This window comes from Bufo bufo, chromosome 4, assembly GCF_905171765.1.
Source record: "Bufo bufo chromosome 4, aBufBuf1.1, whole genome shotgun sequence".
Lineage (NCBI taxonomy): Eukaryota > Metazoa > Chordata > Amphibia > Anura > Bufonidae > Bufo > Bufo bufo.
The window spans coordinates 294,615,958-294,642,685 of record NC_053392.1 but is presented as its reverse complement, the minus strand read 5'-3'; the positions used below and the strand labels follow the sequence as shown (position 1 = coordinate 294,642,685).

Below are 26,728 nucleotides of genomic sequence, written 5' to 3'. Positions count from 1 at the left end.
ATCGTAGAACAACTGATAGTTCCCAAGCCATTTAGGAAGATGGTCTTGGATCTAGCACATGGTCATTTGTTGGGGGGACATCTGGGGATGGAAAAGACAAAAGAACGAATTTTAATGCGTTTATTTTGGCCAGGGCTAGTAGCAGAGGTACGAGATTACTGTGCATCTTGTCCCGAGTGCCAATATACATCTCCGTCCCCTAACTTTAGAAGCCCATTGGTACCCTTACCCATTGTGGAAGTGCCATTCGAACGAATAGCTATGGATCTGGTAGGCCCTATAGTGAAATCAGCTCGCGGACATCAGTACATACTGGTGATCCTAGACTACGCCACCAGATATCCAGAAGCTATTCCATTAAGAAATATGACGGCAAAGACCATAGCCAAGGAGTTGGTCCTGGTGTTCAGTAGGGTTGGGATCCCTAAAGAGATCTTAACGGATCAGGGCACCCCATTTATGTCCAGGGTGACCAAAGAATTATGTCGGCTATTCAGGGTGAAGCATATCCGAACCTCAGTCTACCATCCGCAAACGGATGGATTGGTGGAAAGATTCAATAAAACCCTGAAAAACATGTTAAGAAAGGTGATTGCCAAGGATGGTAGGGATTGGGATTGCCTACTTCCCTATTTACTATTTGCCATACGAGAAGTACCGCAATCGTCTACGGGGTTTTCACCCTTTGAACTTCTGTATGGCAGGCAGCCCCGAGGGCTACTCGACATAGCTAAAGAGACGTGGGAGCACGAATCTACCCCGTACCGCAGTATAATTGAGCATGTGTCACAGATGCAGGACCGGATCAAGGCAGTCATGCCCTTGGTTCGAGAACATATGCAGCAAGCCCAACAGGCCCAAAGTAGAATATATAACCGGGGTGCGAAACTGCGTCATTTTAGCCCAGGGGACCGGGTGCTTGTATTAATACCCACAGTAGAGAGCAAATTCTTAGCAAAATGGCAAGGGCCCTTCACAATTGTTAAAAAGATAAGCGAGGTGAACTATCTAGTTCATCAGCCCGGGAAGAGAAAACCCGAACAGAACTATCATATTAACTTGATAAAGCCCTGGAAAGATAGGGAAGCTCTGGTGGTAAACTCGGTACCACGAAGCTACACCGTACCTGAGGTTAGAATTGCTGAGTCCCTGTTTCCCCATCAGAAACAGGAATCACAGGAATTCATTATGAGAAATAACGATTTCTTCTCAGAACTCCCAGGCCTCACTCATGTGATAAAACACGATATTGTCACAGAACCCAGTGTTAAGGTGAAGATTAAGCCCTACCGGGTCCCCGAAGCGAGGCGCGAGGTCATTACCCAAGAGATTAACAAGATGTTAGACCTAGGGGTAATAGAAGAGTCCGTAAGTGAGTGGTCTAGTCCCATCGTTTTAATTCCCAAACCTGATGGGTCCATAAGGTTCTGTAATGACTATCGCCAGTTAAACTTGGTCTCAAAGTTTGACGCCTACCCAATGGCGAGAGTAGACGAACTAATAGACAAGCTGGGTAGTGCTCGGTACTTAACAACATTGGACTTAACTAAAGGGTACTGGCAAATTCCGCTAACTGAAAAGGCCAAGGAAAAGACGGCTTTTTCTGCACCCAGTGGTCATTTCCAATACACTAGGTTGCCATTTGGCCTCCATGGGGCCCCGGCGACTTTTCAGCGTATGATGGATAGGATCCTAAGGCCACATATTGGTTATACATCAGCATATCTGGATGATGTAATAATTTACAGTAGCGACTGGGAGTCTCACCTACAAAAAGTGCAGGCGGTCGTGGATTCACTAAGACAGGCGGGTCTTACCGCAAACCCTAAAAAGTGTGCCATCGGCTTGGAAGAAACCAAGTATTTGGGATACACCATTGGGCGAGGTCTGATCAAACCCCAGCTAAACAAAATAGACTCAATACAAAACTGGCCTAGACCCCTAAACAAGAAGCAAGTGAGGTCGTTTTTGGGAATTGCAGGGTATTACAGAAGGTTTATCCCTAATTTTGCATCTATGGCGGTTCCCTTAACCGATCTTACAAAAGGAAAAAATTCGGTGATGATAAAATGGACCCCAGAGGCCGAGAGGGCGTTCCAATCCTTGAAACAAGCCCTGTGCTCCCAGCCGGTACTGGTATGTCCGGATTTTCATAAACCCTTCTCACTGCAAACCGACGCTTCGGAGGCTGGGTTAGGAGCAGTGTTATCACAAATAATTGATGGGGAAGAACACCCTGTCTTATACATAAGTCGGAAGCTGAATGACCATGAAAAGAGGTATGCCACTGTAGAGAAAGAGGCTTTGGCCATTAAATGGGCCCTGGACGCTCTCAAATACTACCTACTGGGCAGAGAATTCACCCTTATCACAGACCATGCACCCCTAAAGTGGATGCAGAATAACAAGGAAAAGAATAGTAGGGTTACCAGGTGGTTTCTGTCCCTCCAGCCTTTTAGGTTCACAGTACAGCACCGAGCAGGCAGCCTCCAGGGAAATGTAGATGGTTTGTCTCGTACTTATTGTTTGTCAAGCCAGGGTGCCCCAACCCATAGGTTAGTGCAAAAGGGGGGGAAATGTGGTGTCTCACAGGGTGAAGTAATTGAGGGTATATATGTGTCTCCCAGGTTCTTAGCATATGCTGAAGAAAGTTATTTAGGAAAGGGTTAAAAAACCTAAGCCTGGGTCCTGATGAGCTGCACCTGGGGAGTTGCTAGATAACTGGGCTGACAACACACTTGCTCAGAACTTCCTGGGAGTGAGAGAAGCCACATCTCACTCAGGGACCCTGAAGGTCCAGAGCCTGCAAACTGCAAGTATCACAGGTTGCTGTTCAGACAGTGTGCTTATTTTGGGTGGACTGAGGATAGCTCATCCACGTCCTAGAGAGGGACCTATTGTTTAGTTAGAGCCTGGACAAGGCTAGGTGTTTTGTTTATGTTTTTGTGTTTTAATGCAACCTGTGAAATAAAAGCTGGCAGGACGCCAGTTGAAATGCACTTCTGTCTCCTGAGGTCTCCTTCTGCGAAATAATCTGACTAATCCCCCTACCTTTTCACCTCTGGAAAGGTGAGCCAAATAACGGACTGTCACAATATATATATACATACACACACACACACGAAGATATATTTATGTTTGTGTGAAACGTGCTGTGACGGACCACCTAGTACCCTGACTGGGTACCTCCATCAGAAAACAGCTTCCCCTCCGCTGGATCCCGAATTCCAGTGTCCTCAGCCCAAACCTGCCTAATAATTGGACATAGCCAATATATGAGGACAGAACGATAAACTCCTTAATCATCAGGCAACATCAATGTTGAAGAGTTAATCAAGAACTCCCTTTTTTGAAGACCAACTCATTATATATACAGTTCAATCAAACATGAACAGCATTCAAACAGACATTCCATCCCCAGTGTCTTGATGAAACAATAAGGAGAGAGGAGATTAATGTGATGGGATTATCTCCTGAGTGTATCATAGGGTGATCTACTCCTCTACACAGGCTACTTCTAGAGTCAGCTATCTTAATCCCATCATTAACACAATAAATGAAAGGGACAAATAAACTAACACATTCATTGGGAGTCTCAGATTTAACCCTTTTTAGGTTAATGGATTGACACTATGCAACTTTAATGGGCATTAGGAAAGATGTGGCCTATAAACTCCGCACATAAATCAGGGTTAATAGTTCCGTCTAAGGGCTCATGCACACGACAGTGTTCCGGCCATTCCGTGCATTGGGGACCGCAATTTGAGGTCCCCAATGCATGGCAACATCCGTGTGGCTGGCGCAGACAGATCCAAAATCGGCATACCCAGACCCGAACTTCTTCACAGAAGTTCGGGTTTGGGTTAGGTGTTGTGTAGATTTTATTATTTTCCCTTATAACATGTATTAAGGGAAAATAATAGCATTCTTAATACAGAATGCTTAGTACAATAGGGATGGGAGGTTAAAAAAAACAAAAACATAATTTAACTCACCTCAGCCACTTGTTCGTGCAGCCCGGCTTCTCTTCTGATGGTGATGGATCATGTGATGGACCATGTGATGGACCATGTGATATGCGCAGTGACGTCACCAAAGGTCCTTTTCCTCCAGGTCATCAAAGAAGAAGACAGAAGAGAAGACGGGCTGCGCGAACAAATGGATGAGGCAAGTTAAATTATTATTATTTTTTTTTTTTTAACTCCTCCATCCCTATTTTACTAAGCAGTCTGTATTAAGAATGCTATTATTTTCCCTGTCATAAGGAAAAATAATAATGATCGGGTCCCCATCCCGATCATCTCCTAGCAACCATGCGTGAAAATCGCACCGCAATCGCACTTGCTTGCGGATGCTTGCGATTTTCACGCAGCCCCATTCACTTCTATGGGGCCTGCGTTGCGTGAAAAACGCACAATATAGAGCATGCTGCGATTTTCACGCAACGCACAAGTGATGCGTGAAAATCACCGCTCATGTGCACAGCCCCATAGAAATGAATGGGTCCGGATTCAGTGCGGGTGCAATGCGTTCACCTCAGGCATTGCACCCGCACGGAAAACTCGCCCGTGGGAAAGAGGCCTTAATGAGAGTGATAGAAATAAACTTTCACAATCCAAACCCATACAATGTGTTTAATTGGCTTCCTTTTGAAATTGGCCTGAGTGTATGTCTAAAATTGGAATATGCAGAATATAGTGGTGTTATAAAAGCAACAGAATTATGTAAATCAAGACCACTAAAATACAGGACTCTAAAGCCCCTTTTACACGGGCGAGATTTCCGCACGGGGGCAATGCGTGAGGTGAACACATTGCACCCGCACTTGTGCGTTGCGTGAAAATCGCAGCATGCTCCTCTTTGTGCGTTTTTCACGTAACGCGGGTCCCATAGAAATGAATGGGGTTGCGTGAAAATCGCAAGCATCCGCAAGCAAATGTGGATGCGGTGCGATTTTCACGCACGGTTGCTAGGTAATGATCGGGATGGGGACCCGATCATTATTATTTTCCCTTATAACATGGTTATAAGGGAAAATAATAGCATTCTGAATACAGAAAGCATAGTACAGTAGGGCTAGAGGGGTTAAAAAAAAAAATATAATTTGACTCACCTTAATCCACTTGTTCGCACAGCCGGCATCTCTTCTGTCTTGTTCTGTGAGGAAAAGGACCTTTGATGACGTCACTACATTCATCACATGGTCCGTCACATGATCCATCACCATGGTAAAAGATCATGTGATGGACCATGTGATGAGCGTAGTGACGTCATCAAAGGTCCTTTTCCTCACAGATGAAGACAGAAGAGATGCCGGCTGCGCGAACAAGTGGATTAAGGTGAGTTAAATTATTATTATTATTTTTTTAACCCCTCCAGCCCTATTGTACTATGCATTCTGTATTCAGAATGCTATTAATAATACAATCTACACAACCTTGAACCCAAACCTGAACTTCTGTGAAGAAGTTCGGGTCTGGGTACCACAGTCAGTTTTTTATCACGCGCGTGCAAAATGCATTGCACCCGCGCGATAAAAACTGAACAACAGAATGCAATCGCAGTCAAAACTGACAGCAATTGGGTACCTACTCGCGCGGGTTTGCCGCAATGCACCGGGACGCATCCGGACCTAATCCGGACACGCTCGTCTGCAACGGGCCTAAGGCCTCTTTCACACGAGCGAGTTTTCCGCACAGGTATAATGCATGACATGGACACATAGCACCCGGACTGAATCCTGACCCATTCATTTCAATGGGTCTGTGTACATAAGTGTTTTTTTCACGCATCAGTTCTGCGTTGCGTGAAAAACGCAGCATGTTCTATATTCTAAGTTTTTCACACAGCCCTGGCCCCGTAGAGGTGAATGGGGCTTCAGTGAAAAATGCATTGCATCCGGAAGCAAGTGCGGATGCGATGCGTTTTTCACTGATGGTTGCTATGAGATGTTTGTAAACCTTCAGTTTTTTTATCACGCATATAAAAAACGCATCAAAACGCATTGCACCCGCACGGAAAAAACTGAACGCAATCGATAACAAAACTGACTGAACTTGCTTGCAAAATGGTGCTAGTTTTCCCTGAACGCACCCTGAACCCATCCGTATAGTTTGTGTGAAAGAGGCCTAAAGCTAGATAGTTTCACATCTGCGACATGGAGATCAGGCTGCCGTTTGCATCCAGCAGTGTCGGATATGGAGAATTCAGGCAGACTGTTCTCAGCAGGAATCCATGCCAGAGATAGGAAACTAGACTAAGAACAGTGACACCAAATCGCTATGTACTGGCAACTAATCAACTGCTTTCATAGCAGAAAAATAAACATACGCTCTATGTAAGGGCCCATTTTCCTTGTTTTGTCTATGCACAAAAATAACGTTTTCCTCTGCCATGTACAGTGTTAAAATCCGAATATTTATATTTGTATGACAACTGTAATATTTTACGTTTTTCGTATACATCACAAGTTAAGAAACCACACGAAACCTTTCTTTGTCAAATTCCTAAATTGCTTTGGCTAGATTAGGTCTGTAGCTGGGACATGCAGGGACATTTCTACTAATATACGTTTTAGAATGCTTCTAACTTATATCATCACTTCTGATAAAGGTGGAGAAGTGCAAGGGTATGCTCTATTTTACTCCCACAGAAACTGCATTGCAGTGCTCTAATGGTGAGGACAGAGAACATATTCAAGAGTAACAAATAGACAAATTATTCTTCACAATTTTATAAGGATATCAACGTTTAAAGGGGTAGTGAGTGAAGACAGCTCCTGTTCATGCACTCATTACGGCATGAGGCTGTCACACCCTTGTTTGGAAACCCCATTCTATGAGCCAAAACTGAGGGCCGTTCTTTTAATACAGCTCCCACTCTGGTGGACTTGAGTCATTCATGTATTACTACTACATTGTTATGCTGGGACAAATCAGCTATTTACTGGTGGTCTCAAGATCACCGTCCATATGCCAATATGACATAGATTATGTGTAGTGAGACGCCCCCTTTAAAGGGGTTTTCCCATCCATATGCTAATATGAAATAGATTATGTGTAGTGAGACGCCCCCTTTAAAGGGTTTTTTCCATCCATATGCCAATATGGAATAGATTATGAATAGTGAGACACCCCCTTTTAAAGGTTTTTTTTTTGAGCTCTAAAGAAAGTTGAGTATGCTGAAAGTGTAAAGAAATGTAATATACTTATTGGATCTGCAACCTTTTCATCATGTCACCATAGCTGCCAGTTGAGGCAGTGGTGAGATTTCATCCATGCTGATACATACCATGTTAATGCCCACAGACTCCCACCACAGGAACAATGCGGAATCAGTACTGGACATACTGTATATTGCAATTTTTTTATTTTTAAGCATTTGAATGTGGATATTTACATTCCAGAAAACAGTATTAAAGCAATATAGAGACTTACAGAATATAACATCCAACATATAACATACCCAGTGTCGGAGTGGCCCATTAGAGTACCAGAGGGTGCTCTGGTGAGCTCCAAAAGTCCAGGGAAAAATACCTTTGGAGACAATAAATTGCAACTAGGGTCTTCTTTGAAAGAAATTATTTTAGACTTTACTGATCATATGGGAGTTAAGCCCCTAGAACAATTTCCTCTGGTGTGCCCAAGGAACCCCAGTCCGACCCTGAACATACCTTTTTTTATAGTACAGCAGCACATGCAAAACTCCATGAAAATAGTCTACCACATTTGCTATCATAAGTAGTTTGGAATAATGAGTCATAATTTTCTAGGGACCTCTCATCCTACTATTGCTAAGGTCTCAGGCAGCTGGAATCCATTTGTGCTGAGTTTTTTTTTTTTTTTCCAAGAAACATCAAGCCCTTAGAAAGTACTAATGTATTGCCATTATGAATGGGGTTATGTTACATACTGTATATGACCGTTTATAGAGTAATATATATAAACTTTATGATATATATAGAATATATATCAACCTGTGTGTGTCAATTAATCTTGACATTAGCTTCCACACAGAATTGTGGTTTATTTTTGGTGAGACATTTGTCTCTTAGATCTAAGAGATTACAAATCATAGTGGTGCAGTGATGCAGATTTAGTAATCTGTATGGAAAAACAGATCTGCTTGGCTTTCACTCATCTCAAATACAATTTCCTTGTATAAATATTTTAGAGTCTTCAGTAAAATTCTTCAGTTTTCTCCAATGTGAATCTGAATTTGCTAGCCCATTAGATAGATAATGGCTCTACTTTTCCAATCACACATCCAGCTCATATGTTACCTAAATTAGATGCAAAGTTTGCAGACGTAAGCACATGATGTTGGCATCACATCTGGCTTCTGTTTTGCAGCAGATGCATCTATTACAAAGGAAACTTCTATATGCTGAGCCTTCTAGAGGAACTATGAATGAAGCATATAACTTTTATTAAAACATTGTGTTAGATGCAGCTGGTCCTGAAAGCAGTATCAATATCATTTATTAAAATGTATGATTTTCATAGTCTGGTGCAGAGGTTCTCAAACTTTATCTGCCAGTGGAACTCCAGGCAGAAAAAATTGGACATATATGACAAAATTCCAAATATTGTTTTCCTTACATTTGCCACTTGAAGTCTTTATAAAATGAGCACCAAAGGTCTACAGACTATAAAATGAGTGTACAGCTTATGAGTAGAGTTGAGTGAACCTGAACTGTAAAGTTCGGGTTCGTACCGAACTATAGCTTTTTCGGGACCCAGACCCGAACCCGAACATTTACGTAAAAGTTTGGATTCGGGTTCGGTGTTCGGCGCTTTCTTGCCGCTTTTTGAAAGGCTGCACAGCAGCCAATCAACAAGCGTTTAACTGTGTGCCCTTAGAAGCCATCACAGCCATGCCTACTATTGGCATGGCTGTGATTGGCTAACTGCAGCATGTGACCCAGCCTCTATTTAAGCTGGAGTCACGTAGCGCCGCCCGTCACTCTGCTCTAATTAGTGTAGGAAGAGGCTGCAGCTGCTGTCAGGGAGAGATCAGGGAGAAATATTAAGAAGAACTGCCTTTTTACTCAGCAGTAATGTGTTTTGTGGGTGCAGTGCACAATTTTTTTAAGCCTGCACTGAGCCAACTTCTGCTGAAAACGAACTATTTTTTACTTCAGTTTGTCACTATCAATACCTAATCGACAGCCATTTTATGCAACGATAGTACACCAGCACTATCTATCTGCATGTCTGCTAGTCCACAAATACAGATTTTTTGCTAACTGTGCTTAAAAAAACATTTTGTTCATATACTGGTCATTTTTGATTACATGTGCATAGGTGACAGTCACATTTAGGCCACAAATACGGCCATTAGGTTACTGTGGTTAAAAAAATAAATGTTTGTTCATATACTGGTCATCTTTGATTAAACGTGCATAGGTGACAGTCACATTTAGGCCACAAATACGGCCATTAGGTTACTGCAGTTAAAAAAGACAGTTTGTTCATATACTGGTCATTTTTTTATTAAACGTGCATTGATTACAGTCACATTTAGGACACAAATACGGCCAATTGGTTACTGCAGTTTGAAAAAAACTTTGTTCATATACTGGTCATCTTTGATTAAAAGTACATTGATTACAGTCACATTTAGGCCACAAATACGGCCATTAGGTTACTGCTGTTAAAAAAAAATGTTTGTTCATGTACTGGTTATTTTTGATTAAACGTGCATTTATTACATTCACATTTAGGCCACAAATACGGCCATTTGGTTACTGCGGTTTTAAAAAAAAGTTTGTTCATATACTGGTCATTTTTGATTAAACGTGCATTGATTACAGTCACATTTAGGCCACAAATACGGCCATTCGGTTACTGCGGTTTAAAAAAAACATTTGTTCATATACTAGTCATCTTTGATTAAACATACATTGATTACAGTCACATTTAGGCCAAAAATACGGCCATTAGGTTACTGCGGTTAAAAAAAAACTTTTGTTCATATACTGGTCATGTTTGATTACACGTGCATCGGTGACTGTCACATTTAGGCCATAAATACCGCTGTCATATAGAGTTAAAAATTTTTTTTTTTTTTAGTGCAATACCCTACATCAGGGTTTATATTGGCGGTTAATTATTTTTAACATACTTAACCAATTTTTACTTTGCTTTGTGAATGCTAACTATGAGGCAAACATCTAATAAGGGACGTGGTCATGGTCGCGGTGGTGGTGTTGGGGGAGCCTCTGGTGCAGGGAGAGGACTTGGCCTTTCTGCCACAGCTACATGTCCTACTGAACCTATTACCTCAGGTCCCAGTAGCCACCAGAATCTACAGCGATATTTGGTGGGGCCTAATGCCGTTCTAAGGATGGTAAGGCCTGAGCAAGTACAGGTGCTAGTCAATTGGGTGGCCGACAGTGGATCCAGCACGTTCACATTATCTCCCACCCAGTCTTCTGCAGAAAGCGCACAGATGGCGCCTGAAACCCATGCCCATCAGTCTGTCACATCACCCCCGTGCATATCGGGGAACCTGTCTGAGCCTCAAGTCATGCATCAGTCTCTTATGCTGTTTGAAGACTCTGTTGGCAGGGTTTCCCAAGGGCATCCACCTAGCCCTTCCTCAGGGGTGGAAGACATAGAATGCACTGACGCACAACCACTTATGTTTCCTGATGAGGACATGGGAATACCACCTCAGCACGTCTCTGATGATGACGAAACACAGGTGCCAACTGCGTCGTCTTTCTGCAGTGTGCAGACCGAAAAGGAGGTCAAGGAGGAAGACTGGGTGTAAGCCGATGCAAGGGACGATGAGGTCCTAGACCCCACATGCAATGAAGGTCGTGCCACTGGCTTTCAGAGTTCGGAGGAAGAGGCAGTGGTGAGACCGAGCCAACAGCGTAGCAAAAGCGGGAGCAGGGTGCAAAAGCAGAGCAGCCGTCGCCGAAACAGTTCGCTGCTACTGGCCACCGCCACCAGGGACCGAGCACACCAAAGGCAGCATCAAGGAGTTCCCTGGCATGGCACTTCCTTACACAATATGCTGACGACAAGACTCGAGTGGTTTGCACGCTGTGCCATCAGAGCCTGAAGCGAGGCATTAACGTTCTGAACCTTAGCACAACCTGCATGACCAGGCATCTACATGCGAGACACGGGCTGCAGTGGAGTAAGCACCTTCAAAACAAAAAAAGGGCTCAGGCCCCTCCTGCTCCCTCTTCTGCTGCTGCCTTGGCCTCTTCCTCCGCCTCTGGAGGAACATTGGCACCTGCCGCCCAGCAAACAGAGGATGTGCCACCAACAACACCACCTCCGTCACCAAGCATCTCCACCATGTCACACGGAAGCGTTCAGCTCTCCATCTCACAAAACTTTGAGAGAAAGCGTAAATTCCCACCTAGCCACCCTCGATCCCTGGCCCTGAATTTCTAAACTACTGGCCTTTGAAATGCTGTCATTCAGGCTGGTGGAGACGGACAGCTTCAAACAGCTCATGTCGCTTGCTGTCCCACAGTACGTCGTTCCCAGCTGCCACTACTTCTCCAGGAGAGCCGTGCCCTCCCTGCACAACCAAGTATCGGATAAAATCAAGTGTGCACTGACCCACGCCATCTGTGGCAAGGTCCACCTAACCACAGATACGTGGACCAGTAAGCACGGCCAGGGACGCTATATCTCCCTAACTGCACACTGGGTAAATGTAGTGGCGGCTGGGCCCCAGGCGGAGAGCTGTTTGGCGCACGTCCTTCCACCGCCAAGGATCGCAGGGCATCATTCTTTGCCTCCTGTTGCCTGCTCTTCCTACTCGGCTTCCTCCTCCTCTTCTACCACCTTCTCATCCGGTCAGCGACAGACCTTCATCACCAACTTCAGCACAGCCAGGGGTAAACGTCAGCAGGCCGTTCTGAAACTTATGTGTTTGGGGGACAGGCCCCACACCGCGCAGGAGTTGTGGCGGGGTATAGAAAAACAGACCGACGAGTGGTTGCTGCCAGTGAGCCTCAAGCCCGGCCTGGTGGTGTGCAATAATGGGCGAAATCTCGTTGCAGCTCTGGGACTAGCCGGTTTGACGCACATCCCTTGCCTGGCGCATTTGCTGAATTTGGTGGTGCAGAAATTCATTCACAACTACCCCAACATGTCAGAACTGCTGCGTAAAGTGCGGGCCGTCTGTGCGCGCTTCCAGCGTTCTCATCCTGCTGCTGCTCTGCTGTCTGCTCTACAGCGTAACTTCGGCCTTCCCGCTCACCGCCTCATATGCGACATGCCCACCAGGTGGAACTCCACCTTGCACATGCTGGAGAGACTGTACGAGCAGCAGCAGGCCATAGTGGAGTTTCAGCTGCAGCACGCACGGGTGAGTCGCACTGCGGAACAGCACCACTTCACCACCAATGACTGGGCCTCCATGCGAGACCTGTGTGCCCTGTTGCGCTGTTTCGAGTACTCCACCAACATGGCCAGTGGAGATGACGCCGTTATCAGCCTTACAATACCACTTCTATGTCTCCTTGAGAAAACACTTAGGGCGATGATGGAAGAGGATTTGGACCAGGACGAGGCTGTTGTACATTCCCCGCTGTTGTGCGCCTCACCATTCACGCGGCGTCCCACGTGGTGTTACGGCATCAGCGCGGCGTCTCACGTGACCCGGAAGGGGAGTTAGTCGCCGGTATGTTGGTAGCACTGGTAATGGTCGGGGTCCTAGTGTCCGGATTTAACTGTAGTCGTTCACGAACAGGCCTGTCGTTTTAAGTTATGAATTCCGGTCTTTAGGTATACATCAATGGAAGTAGCTCACTAGCTGGGACCAAACGCGTTTCGGGGACAACCCCCTTCTTCAGTGGATATCCAAGAATACTGGAAAGTACACTGGAACTGTATTGAAACATACGGTCTAGAGGAGTAGATAGATCTATTGGACCACTTTAGAGGACTGCTCCCATTGCTAGTGGTTTATATCATTTTATTCTTTTCCTTTAGTGAATATATTTTACAAGTGCATTTTATGTTATTTAATGAAATTGTATTTTAGAGTCATTAGTAGTACTTCCCTAATAAACTATATTACCCTTTATCTGGGTCTATCAAACTCTTCATGTGTTCCCCTATGTAGAGAGTGCCCCTCCTATTTCTCTTTGTCTTCATAGCACTGACATAGTCATTACCACTCACTGTCCCCAGTTGAGCTCATAGTCTAATTTCTCTATCAATATGTCTTTGGAGTGTCGGAGGAAAATGGTGTACCCGGTGTAAACCCACACAAGCACCGGGAGAACGTGTCAAGGACAAATATGTCTTTAACAGTAGGGCAGGAGTTAGGTTGAGAATTTGGCATGGGGGGACATTTCATTTTTGCCTAAGGCAGCAGAAAGTCTAGGTGCACCCCTGCGCCTTGCCATAAAACATGGAGAAAAGGGGGGGGGGCCCAAGCTGAATTTCACCAGTACCCATGAGCCTTTAGCTACGCCCTTGGCAGTTGGAGGAATATGTTGGAGTCCGGAAAGGTGAGTGCATTGTAATGGGAACAGGTAAAACAACCAGCATATCTCAGGCAGAATGCTTTACCCTTCCCTACATAAATCTTCATCAAGGTTGCAATGGGATTTAGAGTTCCCCAGGACTGAAAACATTTCTCAGAATTTCTCTGATGATAATGTTTTGGAATGACTGAAGTATACAGCCAGCTGTATCTACTGTTCACATGGGTGACTGAAGTTAAAGAGGACCTGTCACTTCTCCAGACATGTCTGTTTTAGTAACTACTTTCATCCATCATGTAATAACAATTCTGCATCATCTATTCTTATGACTCTATTATGTGCCATTCTTTTATAATTGCTTCTAGACGTTATGAATGAATTGCAAGCAATTTGCAATGAAGGTCCAGCTTAGTGTTATGAGTTGGGGTGTGTCTCTGTACAGTCTGACACTATTCAATCAGTGTTGCCAGTGTCTGGTTGTGCAGGGACACACCCATAGCTGGTAACACCCATCTGGACCTTCATTGCCATCTGCTAGCAATTCATTCATAACTTCTAGAAGAAATAATAACGAAATGCCACAAAGCAAAGTCATAAAAATAGCTGCTCCAGAATTGTTATTACATGGGGAATGCAAGTAATTACTAAAACAGGCATGTCAGGATAGGTGACAGGTCCTCTATAAGACACATTTTCTACTGTATGTCGAATTAAAATGAATTCTGAACATAATCAAAATGACCAAGATGTTGAATGCTAAAATAAAATATAATAAGCAGCAGAGCTTGAGGAAGTGTGACTTAATGTGGTTATCTTTTTGACACAAGACTATGCAATGTGATGATGCAGCTGAATTATTTGCTGAATATGACAAAGGCAAACAGCATTTATATGATCTGTATACAGTATTTCATTATGACTGTTATAGCTGTGCCCTTAACTATTATTTACTGTAACACAAGTAAGACAATGTATGGCTGCTATAATTAAATCCCCTTCACATTACTGTACAGGGTTGGGGCCGATGTGTCTCCAGGACAGGCTTAGATGAGAGATAAGCAAACTTCTTGAAATTTGTTCCATGTACGATTAACCAAATTTTTTAAAATATTTGATTTGTGTCCAAATCAATTCTACGGAAATCAAATATGCACTGAATAGGGATGAGCGAACCCGAACTGTATAGTTCGGGTTCGTACCGAATTTTGGGGTGTCCGTGACACGGACCCGAACATTTTCGTAAAAGTCCGGGTTCGGGTTCGGTGTTCGGCGCTTTCTTGGCGCTTTTTGAAAGGCTGCAAAGCAGCCAATCAACAAGCGTCATACTACTTGGCCCAAGAGGCCATCACAGCCATGCCTACTATTGGCATGGCTGTGATTGGCCAGTGCACCATGTGACCCAGCCTCTATTTAAGCTGGAGTCACGTAGCGCCGCACGTCACTCTGCTATGATCAGTATAGGGAGAGGTTGCAGCTGCGATGTTAGGGCGAGATTAGGCAGATTAACTCCTCCAAAAGACTTCATTCTGTGATCGATCTGCAGCTGTGGATCATTGAAGTGCTATTATTGACTTGCTCACTTTTTTGAGGCTGCCCAGAGCGTTTTTAGATCACTTTTTTTCTGGGGTGATCGGCGGCCATTTTGTGACTTGTGGTGCGCCAGCACGAGCTATCACCAAGTGTATTTAACCATCGATAGTGTGGTTATTTTGTGCTATATCCTACATCAGCTGCAGGCTGAGCCTGTGTCACCCAAGTGCATTTAACCATCAACAGTCTGATTATTTTTTGGCCATATACTACATCTGGTGCAGGCTGAGCCTGTGTCACCCAAGTGCATTTAACCATCAACTGTGTGGTTATTTTTTGGCCATATATTACATCAGGGGCAAGTTGAGCCTGTCACCCAGCGCCTAAAAAATAGACCCGACATTTCTATTCAACCAAATCTGCACAGTTTTAGCTGGTCAAGTTATTTGTAGTGACCGTAAAAGCAGACTTTTTGTTCTGGGTTGAAAAAGCATTCCCAAATTTGCCATTCTGAAAATAACTAGTTTGTGGTATTTGAGGCCTACTTGAAATCTATCCCAAAAAGAAAATCTTACATTGAAGGTATTGATAGTGTCATTCAGAAAAACCTAAGACACACGCTAGCGTGCTGATAGAAGTGTCATTCTGTGATTAAACCTATAACTGTCACACAGCGCAAAAAAAAACAGGTCTCACATCTCTATTCAACCAAATCTGCACAGTTTTAGCTGGTCAAGTTATTTGTAGTGACCGTAAAAGCAGACTTTTTGTTCTGGGTTGAAAAAGCATTCCCAAATTTGCCATTCTCAAAATAACTAGTTTGTGGTATTTGAGGCCTACTTGAAATCTATCCCAAAAAGAAAATCTTACATTGAAGGTATTGATAGTGTCATTCAGAAAAACCTAAGACACACGCTAGCGTGCTGATAGAAGTGTCATTCTGTGATTAAACCTATAATGTCACACAGCGCAAAAAAAAACAGGTCTCACATCTCTATTCAACCAAATCTGCACAGTTTTAGCTGGTCAAGTTATTTGTAGTGACCGTAAAAGCAGACTTTTTGTTCTGGGTTGAAAAAGCATTCCCAAATTTGCCATTCTCAAAATAACTAGTTTGTGGTATTTGAGGCCTACTTGAAATCTATCCCAAAAAGAAAATCTTACATTGAAGGTATTGATAGTGTCATTCAGAAAAACCTAAGACACACGCTAGCGTGCTGATAGAAGTGTCATTCTGTGATTAAACCTATAACTGTCACACAGCGCAAAAAAAAAACAGGTCTCACATCTCTATTCAACCAAATCTGCACAGTTTTAGCTGGTCAAGTTATTTGTAGTGACCGTAAAAGCAGACTTTTTGTTCTGGGTTGAAAAAGCATTCCCAAATTTGCCATTCTCAAAATAACTAGTTTGTGGTATTTGAGGCCTACTTGAAATCTATCCCAAAAAGAAAATCTTACATTGAAGGTATTGATAGTGTCATTCAGAAAAACCTAAGACACACGCTAGCGTGCTGATAGAAGTGTCATTCTGTGATTAAACCTATAACTGTCACACAGCGCAAAAAAAAACAGGTCTCACATCTCTATTCAACCAAATCTGCACAGTTTTAGCTGGTCAAGTTATTTGTAGTGACCGTAAAAGCAGACTTTTTGTTCTGGGTTGAAAAAGCATTCCCAAATTTGCCATTCTCAAAATAACTAGTTTGTGGTATTTGAGGCCTACTTGAAATCTATCCCAAAAAGAAAATCTTACATTGAAGGTATTGATAGTGTCATTCAGAAAAACCTAAGACACACGCTAGCGTGCTGATAGAAGTGTCATTCTGTGATTAAACCTATAACTGTCACACAGCGCAAAAAAAAAACAGGTCTCACATCTCTATTCAACCAAATCTGCACAGTTTTAGCTGGTCAAGTTATTTGTAGTGACCGTAAAAGCAGACTTTTTGTTCTGGGTTGAAAAAGCATTCCCAAATTTGCCATTCTCAAAATTGTGGTGAACGGGAACAATGAGGAAAACATCTAATAAGGGACGCGGACGCGGACGTGGACATGGTTGTGGTGGTGTTAGTGGACCCTCTGGTGCTGGGAGAGGACGTGGCCGTTCTGCCACAGCCACACGTCCTAGTGAACCAACTACCTCAGGTCCCAGTAGCCAGCAGAATTTACAGCGATATTTGGTGGGGCCCAATGCCGTTCTAAGGATGGTAAGGCCTGAGCAGGTACAGGCATTAGTCAATTGGGTGGCCGACAGTGGATCCAGCACGTTCACATTATCTCCCACCCAGTCTTCTGCAGAAAGCGCACAGATGGCGCATGAAAACCAAGCCCATCGGTCTGTCACATCACCCCCATGCATATCAGGGAAACTGTCTGAGCCTCAAGTTATGCAGCAGTCTCTTATGCTGTTTGAAGACTCTGCTGCCAGGGTTTCCCAAGGGCATCCACCTAGCCCTTCCCCAGGGGTGGAAGAGATAGAATGCACTAACGCACAACCACTTATTTTTCCTGATGATGAGGACATGGGAATACCACCTCAGCACGTCTCTGATGATGACGAAACACAGGTGCCAACTGCTGCGTCTTTCTGCAGTGTGCAGACTGAATAGGAGGTCAGGGATCAAGACTGGGTGGAAGACGATGCAGGGGACGATGAGGTCCTAGACCCCACATGGAATGAAGGTCGTGCCACTGACTTTCACAGTTCGGAGGAAGAGGCAGTGGTGAGACCGAGCCAACAGCGTAGCAAAAGCGGGAGCAGTGGGCAAAATCAGAACACCCGCCGCCAAGAGACTCCGCCTGCTACTGACCGCCGCCATCTGGGACCGAGCACCCCAAAGGCAGCTTCAAGGAGTTCCCTGGCATGGCACTTCTTCAAACAATGTGCTGACGACAAGACCCGAGTGGTTTGCACGCTGTGCCATCAGAGCCTGAAGCGAGGCATTAACGTTCTGAACCTTAGCACAACCTGCATGACCAGGCACCTGCATGCAAAGCATGAACTGCAGTGGAGTAAACACCTTAAAAACAAGGAAGTCACTCAAGCTCCCCCTGCTACCTCTTCTGCTGCTGCCGCCTCGGCCTCTTCTGCTGCTGCTGCCGCCGCCTCGGCCTCTTCCTCCGCCTATGGAGGAACGTTGGCACCTGCCGCCCAGCAAACATGGGATGTACCACCAACACCACCACCTGCGTCACCAAGCATCTCAACCATGTCACACGGCAGCGTTCAGCTCTCCATCTCACAAACATTTGAGAGAATGTGTAAATTCTCACCTAGCCACCCTCGATCCCTGGCCCTGAATGCCAGCATTTCTAAACTACTGGCCTATGAAATGCTGTCATTTAGGCTGGTGGACACACACAGCTTCAAACAGCTCATGTCACTTGCTGTCCCACAGTATGTTGTTCCCAGCCGCCACTACTTCTCCAAGAGAGCCGTGCCTTCCCTGCACAAACAAGTGTCCGATAAAATCAAGTGTGCACTGCGCAACGCCATCTGTGGCAAGGTCCACCTAACCACAGATACGTGGACCAGTAAGCACGGCCAGGGACGCTATATCTCCCTAACTGCACACTGGGTAAATGTAGTGGCGGCTGGGCCCCAGGCGGAGAGCTATTTGGTGCACGTCCTTCCACCGCCAAGGATCGCAGGGCAACATTCTTTGCCTCCTGTCTCCTCCTCCTCCTACTCAGCTTCCTCCTCCTCTTCTTCCACCTGCTCATCCAGTCAGCCACACACCTTCACCACCAACTTCAGCACAGCACGGGGTAAACGTCAGCAGGCCATTCTGAAACTCATATGTTTGGGGGACAGGCCCCACACTGCACAGGAGTTGTGGCGGGGTATAGAACAACAGACCGACGAGTGGTTGCTGCCGGTGAGCCTCAAGCCCGGCCTGGTGGTGTGCGATAATGGGCGAAATCTCGTTGCAGCTCTGGGACTAGCCGGTTTGACGCACATCCCTTGCCTGGCGCATGTGCTGAATTTGGTGGTGCAGAAGTTCATTCGCAACTACCCCGACATGTCAGAGCTGCTGCATAAAGTGCGGGCTGTATGTTCGCGCTTCCGGCGTTCACACCCTGCCGCTGCTCGCCTGTCTGCGCTACAGCGTAACTTCGGCCTTCCCGCTCACCGCCTCATATGCGACGTGCCCACCAGGTGGAACTCCACCTTGCATATGCTGGACAGACTGTGCGAGCAGCAGCTGGCCATAGTGGAGTTTCAGCTGCAGCACGCACGGGTCAGTCGCACTGCGGATCAGACCCACTTCACCACCAATGACTGGGCCTCAATGCGAGACCTGTGTGCCCTGTTGCGCTGTTTCGAGTACTCCACCAGCATGACCAGTGGCGATGACGCCGTTATCAGCGTTACAATACCACTTCTATGTCTCCTTGAGAAAACACTTAGGGCGATGATGGAAGAGGAGGTGGCCCAGGAGGAAGAGGAGGAAGAGGGGTCATTTTTAGCACTTTCAGGCCAGTCTCTTCGAAGTGACTCAAAGGGAGGTTTTTTGCAACACCAGAGGCCAGGTACAAATGTGGCCAGACAGGGCCCACTACTGGAGGACGAGGAGGACGAGGATGAGGAGGAGGTGGAGGAGGATGAGGATGAAGCATGTTCACAGCGGGGTGGCACCCAAAGCAGCTCGGGCCCATCACTGGTGCGTGGCTGGGGGGAAACACAGGACGATGACGATACCACTCCCACAGAGGACAGCTTGTCCTTACCTCTGGGCAGCCTGGCACACATGAGCGACTACATGCTGCAGTGCCTGCGCAACGACAGCAGAGTTGCCCACATTTTAACGTGTGCGGACTACTGGGTTGCCACCCTGCTGGATCCCCGGTACAAAGACAATGTGCCCACCTTACTTCCTACACTGGAGCGTGATAGGAAGATGCGCGAGTACAAGCGCACGTTGGTAGACGCGCTACTGAGAGCATTCCCAAATGTCACAGGGGAACCAGTGGAAGCCCAAGGCGAAGGCAGAGGAGGAGCAAGAGGTCGCCAACGCAGCTGTGTCACGCCCAGCTCCTCTGAGGGCAGGGTTAGCATGGCAGAGATGTGGAAAAGTTTTGTCAACACGCCACAGCTAAGTGCACCACCACCTGATACGGAACGTGTTAGCAGGAGGCAACATTTCACTAACATGGTGGAACAGTACCTGTGCACACCCCTCCACGTACTGACTGATGGTTCGGCCCCATTCAACTTCTGGGTCTCCAAATTGTCCACGTGGCCAGAGCTAGCCTTTTATGCCTTGGAGGTGCTGGCCTGCCCGGTGGCCAGCGTTTTGTCTGAACGTGTATTCAGCACGGCAGGGGGCGTCATTACAGACAAACGCAGCCGCCTGTCTACAGCCAATGTGGACAAGCTGACGTACATAAAAATGAACCAGGCATGGATCCCACAGGACCTGTCCATCCCTTGTGCAGATTAGATATTAACTACCTCCCCTTAACAATATATTATTCTACTCCAGGGCACTTCCTCATTCAATACTATTTTTAATTTCATTTTACCATTATATTGCGGGGCAACCCAAAGTTGAATGAACCTCTCCTCTGTCTGGGTGCCGGGGCCTAAATGTGTGACAGTGGCCTGTTCCAGTGGTGGGTGACGTGAAGCCTGATTCTCTGCTATGACATGAATACAGATTCTGCGCTGACATAAGGCCAGATTCTCTGTTACGGGACCACTCTCCTCTGTCTGGGTGCCGGGGCCTAAATGTGTGACAGTGGCCTGTTCCAGTGGTGGGTGACGTGAAGCCTGATTCTCTGCTATGACATGAAGACAGATTCTGCACTGACATAAGGCCAGATTCTCTGTTACGGGACCTCTCTCCTCTGCCTGGGTGCCTGGGCCTAAATGTGTGACAGTGGCCTGTTTCAGTGGTGGTTGACGTGAAGCCTGATTCTCTCCTATGACATGAAGACAGATTCTGCGCTGACATAAGGCCAGATTCTCTGTTACGGGACCGCTCTCCTCTGCCTGGGTGCCTGGGCCTAAATGTGTGACAGTGGCCTGTTCCAGTGGTGGCTGACGTGAAGCCTGATTCTCTGCTATGACATGAAGACAGATTCTGCGCTGACATAAGGCCAGATTCTCTGTTACGGGACCTCTCTCCTCTGCCTGGGTGCCTGGGCCTAAATGTGTGACAGTGGCCTGTTCCAGTGGTGGGTGACGTGAAGCCTGATTCTCTCCTATGACATGAAGACAGATTCTGCGCTGACATAAGGCCAGATTCTCTGTTACGGGACCGCTCTCCTCTGCCTGGGTGCCTGGGCCTAAATGTGTGACAGTGGCCTGTTCCAGTGGTGGGTGACGTGAAGCCTGATTCTCTGCTATGACATGAAGACAGATTCTGCGCTGACATAAGGCCAGATTCTCTGTTACGGGACCTCTCTCCTCTGCCTGGGTGCCTGGGCCTAAATGTGTGACAGTGGCCTGTTCCAGTGGTGGGTGACGTGAAGCCTGATTCTCTGCTATGACATGAAGACTGATTCTGCGCTGACATGAAGCCAGATTCTCTGCTATGGCATGAAGAGACTGATTCTCTGCTGACATGAAGCCAGATTCTTTGCTATGGCATGAAGAGACTGATTCTCTGCTGACGTGAAGCCAGATTCTCTGCTATGGGACCTCTGTCCAATTGATATTGGTTCATTTTTATTTTTTTAATTTTAATTTTAATTCATTTCCCTATCCACATTTGTTTGCAGGGGATTTACCTACATGTTGCTGCCTTTTGCAGCCCTCTAGCTCTTTCCTGGGCTGTTTTACAGCCTTTTTAGTGCCCAAAAGTTCGGGTCCCCATTGACTTCAATGGGGTTCGGGTTCGGGACGAAGTTCGGTTCGGGTTCGGATCCCGAACCCGAACATTTACGGGAAGTTCGGCGGAACTTCTCGAACCCGAACATCCAGGTGTTCGTTCGCTCAACTCTAGCACTGAAGTCTCCGAGGACTCAGATTTCTTATATCATTTTATCAAATGTACTTTTTTTTACAAACTTTCTCTGATCCCCCTCTTTTAAGTTCTTTAACCTGTTCGCTACCAGCACTGTACATGTACGGCACAGAAATGCAGGACAGAGACCCCAGCGCAGTACAGGTACAGTGCGCTGATCAGGCGGGTGCAGGAGCTTTATCCGCCCGATCAGAGGCATCCGTAATGACCTGCTCTATAAAAATATCACATGACCTAACCCCTCAGGTTAACACCGTAAAAAAAAAAAAAAAGTGTCAAAAAGACATTTTTTGTCACCTTACATCACAAAAAGTGTAATACCAAGTGATCAAAAAAGTCATACACAGCCCTAAATAGCACAAAAAATGATATCCTACCTAAGACAATCGCCCAAAAAATTAAAAAAACTATGGCTCTCAGAATATGGAGACACCAGAGGCGGACTGACAATTTGGGCACTCGGGCATGGACTGAGGGCCCGCTGCCACTAGGGGGTCCGCCAGGCTCAGACAGTTAATTATTAGTGCAGGTGTAGGCAGCTCCAGCGCCGCTGCCTGCTACTTTAATATAAGCACGAGTCACACACACTTAACTTTAGCAAGTGGCGAGATGACTTGATCACCTCGCCACTTCACTTGCTATGGCTGCTGCAGCACTGCCCAGTGCCTCCGTTCCCCTGCTCGTTATGCTGCCTGGGTCCACCTTCCACCTTAGTGGGCCTGCCTCCTCATACGTGCTAAACCGTGCCTGCGCTCCGCTCTCACTGCATCCCTACCCACGCACAGGCACAGGCTATTGTTGAATATACAGCTGCAAGTGCCATTTTCTGCCTGAAAGTGAACGTGCTACGATCTGTCACTGGGAAGCACCTGCAGCCCGGGCCCTGTGTACACGGAGCAGGTACTTGGGTGCGTTACTGATAAGGTGCGTTACTGGTAATGCGCCATAAAAAGCGTCTTTTCAGCCTCTTTGATGAGGAGATGGGAGAGTAGTGACCCTGCTCCCCCCTCCTCCTGTCACCCCATTAGTAACCCTGCCCCCCCCACTAGTAACCCTGCTCCCCCCACTAGTGACCCTGCTTCCCCCTCCTCCTGTCACCCCACTAGTGACCCTGCTCCCCCTCCTCCTGTCACCCCATTAGTAACCCTGCTCCCCCCCACTAGTAACCCTGCTCCCCCCAGTAGTGACCCTGCTTCCCCCTCCTTCTGTCACCTCACTAGTAACCCTGCTCCCCCCACTAGTGACCCTGCTCCCCCTTCTCCTGTCACCCCACTAGTGACCCTGCAACCCCTCCTCCTGTCACCCCACTAGTAACCCTGCAGTAACCCTGCTCCCCCCTCCTCTTATCCACCACTAGTGACCCTGCTCCCCCATCCTCCTGTCCCCCCCACTAGTTACCCTGCTCCCCCCTGCTTCCCCTCCTCCTGTCACCCCACTAGTGACCCTGCTTCCCCCCTCCTCCTGTCACCCCACTAGTGACCCTGATCCCCCCTCCTCTTGTCCACCACTAGTGACCCTGCTCCCCCATCCTCCTGTCCCCCCCACTAGTGACCCTGTTCCCCCCTGCTTCCCCACTCCTCCTGTCACCCCACTGGTGCCTCTGCTCCTCCTACCTTCTGTCACCCCACTAGTGACCCTGCTCCCCCATCCTCCTGTCCCCCCCACTAGTTACCCTGCTCCCCCCTGCTTCCCCTCCTCCTGTCACCCCACTAGTGACCCTGCTTCCCCCCTCCTCCTGTCACCCCACTAGTGACCCTGATCCCCCCTCCTCTTGTCCACCACTAGTGACCCTGCTCCCCCATCCTCCTGTCCCCCCCCACTAGTGACCCTGCTCCCCCCTGCTTCCCCCCTCCTCCTGTCACCCCACTAGTGACCCTGCTTCCCCCCTCCTCCTGTCACCCCACTAGTGACCCTGCTCCCCACTCCTCCTGTCACCCCACTGGTGCCTCTGCTCCTCCTACCTTCTGTCACCCCACTAGTGACCCTGCTCCCCCCTCCTCCTCTCACCCCACTAGTAAACCTGCTCCCCCCCACTAGTGACCCTGTGTGTTCCTGTACGGAGAGAAGCCTGACTGGAGTGTGGTGAGGCCTATCTGTGTGTCTGTCCCTGTGTGTGTGTTTCTCTCCCTGTGTGTATGTGTCTCTCCCTGTGTGTATGTGTCTCTCCCTGTGTATGTGTCTCTCCCTGTGTGTGTCTCTCCCTGTGTGTGTGTCTCTCCCTGTGTGTGTGTCTCTCCCTGTGTATGTGTCTCTCCCTGTGTATGTGTCTCTCCCTGTGTGTGTGTCTCTCCCTGTGTGTGTGTCTCTCCCTGTGTGTGTGTGTCTGTGTGTGTGTCCCTGTGTGTTTGTGTGTGTTTGTGTGTGTGTCTGTCTGTCCCTGTGTGTGTTTGTGTGTGTCTGTCTGTTTGTGTGTATCTGTCCCTGTGTGTCTCTCCCTGTGTGTGTCACCATCACCATGCGAACAGTGTTCCTATGTCTTGACGCAGCTGCATCAGGACATTTTGTGCAGGGCAAGAAGAAGAAGATGGAAGAGGAGGCAGTGCTGCCAGCATGGAGTCCGTGGGAGAGACACAGGAAGGCACACTAAGGACGTAGGTAACACTACTACATAATCTACACTAGTGTTATCTGTGGTTTTACATAGGACTGCAGGTAACACTACCACAATATCAGGACTAGTGTTATCTGTGGTTTTACATAGGACTGCAGGTAACACTACCACATTATCAGGACTAGTGTTATCTGTGGTTTTACATAGGACTGCAGTTAACACTACCACATTATCAGCACTAGTGTTATCTGTGGTTTTACATAGGACTGCAGGTAACACTACTAAATTTTCTGTACTCAGATAGCCATCACTGTGTTATCTGTGTTGTTACATAGGACCGCAGGGGACATCTACTATATTATCTGTACTCAGAGAGTTATCACTGTTTAAGGGGGCCCACTGAGACTTTATTGCCCAAGGGCCCACATGAGCCTGGAGCATGCGTGGCACGATACGTAGGTGGGGCTGTGGGTGGGTGTAGCTTGAGGGTGGGCGGGGACACAGGGGCCCCATAATCTCCTAATGCCCGGGGGCCCCATGAGTTGTCAGTCTGCCCCTGGGAGACACTGAAACATGATTTTTTAAAATTCAAAAATGCTGTTATTGTGTAAAACATAAATAAATAAAAAAAAGTATACATATTAGACCCCTCAGGTGAACACTGTAAAAAAAAAAAACGGTGTAAAAAAAGCCATCACAAAAAGTGCAATAGCAAGCGTTCAAAAAGTCATATGCACCCTAAAATAGCACCAATAAAACCGTCATCTCATCCTGAAAAAAATAAATGAGCCCCTACATAAGACAGTCGCCCAAAAAAAAAAAAAATATATATATGGCTTTCAGAATATGGAGACACTAAAAAATCATTGTCTATTCAAAGGTAATTAGAGCAGCTCTCACCTGTCTGGAAACTCCAACCATAAGGACACGGACCGCTCCCTCACCCAGACTGGGAGCAATGAGGATAAGTGAAGAAGAGTTGTCCAGCCTTTCTTTGAGAAGTTCCAAATGCACTTTATTCAATATCAAAATTTAAAAAGCATCCAGGTACAGGTTGTGTTTGTCTACGCGTTTCAGGCAGCAAACAGTTTCAGCCCTTACTCATGACCATTAAACATACACCCAGTCCTCACCTTTAGATATGCTTGTGCAAGGTAATGAAAGGGTCAATAAACCAGCAAGGGGAGGCGACTGTAAAAGGAAACTTTTAAATAGAGAATCCTTTTGGATTTTCAGATTACAAAGTCGCCAACCCCAAGGGCTAAATAAAAGATTAGACTTGATTCTACAATACTAAACATTGGATTCCCTGTATCTTCAAGTTATTTATGATGATACTTTAAGTTTGTTTTATCGTCATGCACCTTTTGCAGGAGGGAGTGGCCACTGGCCACATGACCCTTTGATTGGTCAAGGTGTGGTTTCCTCCTCCTATAAAAGTGAGGACTGAGTGTATGTTTAATGATCATGAGTAAGGGCTGAAACTGTTTGCTGTCTGAAACGCGTAGACCAACGCAACCTGTACATGGATGCTTTTTAAATTTTGATATTGAATAAAGTGCATTTGGAACTTCTCAAAGAAAGGCTGGACAACTCTTCTTCACTAAAAACTCATTAAATGCTGTATTATGTAAAACTGAAACATTGACACAGCAGTTGGTGAAAAACATGTAGTAACCTTACCTATAACAGCTGCTTCAGGTGTCCACCTTGGCGTGCACCCTGATGGGCAACGAGAATTGCAAGGAGCTGACCACGTTCTCTGCCATATGACAGTACAAGGCAGGGATAGTTTTTTTTTTCTTTGAGAAATAATGCCAGCTAGGTATCTTCCAGCAAGGCAGAGCGCACGCCATCAGCTCCCTAAGGGCAGCAGAATTCACTAAGTGTTAGGGCATTGACTGTACCATCAGAAACTTGGTCAGGTGAGAGTTAAGCTAGGACACCAGTGAATTGCTGGGTACGTTTAGTTGTTTCTTGGCCACACATTCTGTTATCGATGACTGTCGACAGAGTAGTGTAGAAGAAGTAGTCTGAATGGGAGAAACAGTAACTGATGATGACGATGACAAGGATACTGTACTTCACGTGGATGCAGCCCGACTGCCATAAATGAGACCAAGTGAAGGAGGACACTGTTATTGTGCTAGCTGGTGGTCATATATAATCTCCCACAGGAACCGGTGATACCATGTGCTGCAATAGAGCC

The 26,728-nt window shown here is 46.5% G+C and overlaps 1 long non-coding RNA gene across 1 annotated transcript in view; it reads right to left on the bottom strand.

The window, feature by feature from the left end:
• LOC120996936 overlaps window positions 1-26,318 on the bottom strand; it is a 30,955-nt gene extending 4,637 nt beyond the window's left edge. Inside the window, exon 1 of the long non-coding RNA XR_005777988.1 lies at window positions 26,203-26,318. This is a non-coding gene — a long non-coding RNA (uncharacterized LOC120996936). The remainder of the gene's footprint in view (window positions 1-26,202) is intronic.
• Window positions 26,319-26,728: the final 410 nt, after the last annotated feature.